We start from the raw sequence: 2,345 nt of genomic DNA on the forward strand, positions 1-2,345 counted from the left end.
TGAGTATACGACTAAAGTTAGTTTAGGAGTGTGTGAGATGAGTTTATGAATAGCTGACGTGTGTGGGTTTGCAGACAGCTGCCTGGGTGTGTATATTTGAGTGTCAAGAAGGCAAAGTAGTGCAGTGAAGAGGCGGAAACATTGAATGACTGAGATGTGATGGCTGCAGGAGAATAGACAAGAGAACTTGAACAATGACTTGAACTTGTGAAAGACAGAAAGAGCGTTTCTCAGAGAAGAAAAGCTTTTTATGATCCACTGAAGAAAGGAAGAAATTCCAACCAGATTAGTCGACTATAAATTATAAAGTTTAAATTGTAGCATTTTTATAAAATACTGTGAAGTGATAAGAAAAAATTAATCTTGTAAATAACTGAATTTTCAGCTTAAACAAAAACACCAATAACACATGTCTCATTTCATGTTCTTCATTTTTGTTTCATTTCCATTGTATTTCTGAAATCAATCTTTCTTTTTTTCCCTTTTATCACAATTACAGACAAGCAATTACATTATAAGTTGTAAAAACATTACCAACAATTTATTATTCTACATGCAGTAATCCATATTAAGCATTGTAACAAATATACCTTTCCCACCCTTGTTTTGCTCCTCCAATAAAAAAGTACCATCTTCAAAATACTCTTTCATTATGTCAACAAAGCAGCTCATATAAGACATTTTAAGTGTTATGATTTGTTTGTTTATGTCCCAAACTATCCAGATAGTCTGCATCAGATCAGACATTTAATCTCATGCAACATTTCACTTCAAGGTTGCTCTATTGTGATGACAGCAGAGGAGAGATGGCAGACGCGGCTGACACTGTAGAGAGGGGGCTTATTTATATAACCTGTTATCAGTGAGGTAGCTTTACCTGAGGTAGAGAGACAGACGAGAGAGGGGGAGACAGGTAGGGAGAGAGTGGAGTACAAAGCATATGATGGTGAAACTTCAAAGCAGAGACTACATTCTTACATAACATCCTAGTCAAAGTATTTCTTGAACTAACATAACGCTAATAATCGCTGTTGAGACATTCATTCTCACACCCAGAGAGGAAGGAGCTGTTATCAAGGATAAACTGCAAGAGAAAAAATGTAGATACAAGATAGCAGAATTATCACTACTGCAGGACTCCAAAACTCAAAAAACACTTAAAAAGGTATGATTTGATACTTTTTAAATATTCCAGCTAGGTTGTTGTAGAGACCACTGTGGTTTACACCTTATTGTTCTTATTGGTCTCTATCCATCATTCTGTTATGAGATACAATATTTCTGTGTGGCAGAAATAAATAACCCCAGAGCCACTGTGTCATCTGTACCACCCCCCAATAAAAACAAGTAGAGGAACAAAAACCCAACACTCAGGTACCTCTGACAGAGGTGAATCTTTTTTCCATCAGCCACGGCTTTTTCCCTCAAAAATATGATTATGAATTATTACTTCATCCTGAGTCTTTTGTTTTTCAGCTTCAGAAAGTTTGTTGCTTTTTTGTTAAGTGATCAAAAGGAAACTTTGTTCATCCTTCCATTTCTCAGTCACTACTACATAATGTAGTTAAGATGTAGATGATATCCAAAAGATGGATGAGTTATCATCTCCCTACACTCTGTCTCAAGCTTCATAAAAGAGGACAGAATAATAAATCACGTCTTAATGCGTAGGGAGTCAGCATAAGCACAAAGCGTACTGTATTACATATTGTGATATCAACTGATGTTTGAGATTTTCAGCATAAATTGATGCAGAAAAGTTTCAAAGGTGCATTAAAATTGACCTAACTACAGTCAATAACCTGTCTAATCCTCAAAATGCATTGCTTCATGTGTTCCCCGCAGAGCTGAGATGAAACCCATCCATTAGATTAAGAGCAGGGATTCTGTACAGGAACAGTTCAGCACAAAAGTAACTTCGTTGTCATTTTTCACGTGTTTAATAATAGCACATTATCTTTTGTGATGCTAACATTGATGCTAGACTAGACAGTGGTAATGATATTCAGTATTAGACATATTAGAAGGAGTATGTTTATAACTTCACATTTCCAAATATCACACTTGTTGTTGTGTTCCTAATTGTGATATCATTGTGTCTGATCAATGACCTTTTTCAAAAGGTGACTGGACAGGTTGCCTGGAGAGAGGCAATCTCCATCCACTCATCCATGATCTTCTGTTCATCCAAAGCCAGGTTCTTGCTGGCAGTAGGCTAAATAGGATATTCCAGACATCCTTCCCCAGTTACTCTTGGGGGAGGTAATCCTGTCTCCAAGCAATCACGGTCCAAATCAAACCGACTGCAATCCTTTAAGACAGATTGGTAAATATCTGCAAATAAC

This window comes from Pelmatolapia mariae, linkage group LG3_W, assembly GCF_036321145.2.
Source record: "Pelmatolapia mariae isolate MD_Pm_ZW linkage group LG3_W, Pm_UMD_F_2, whole genome shotgun sequence".
NCBI lineage: Eukaryota > Metazoa > Chordata > Actinopteri > Cichliformes > Cichlidae > Pelmatolapia > Pelmatolapia mariae.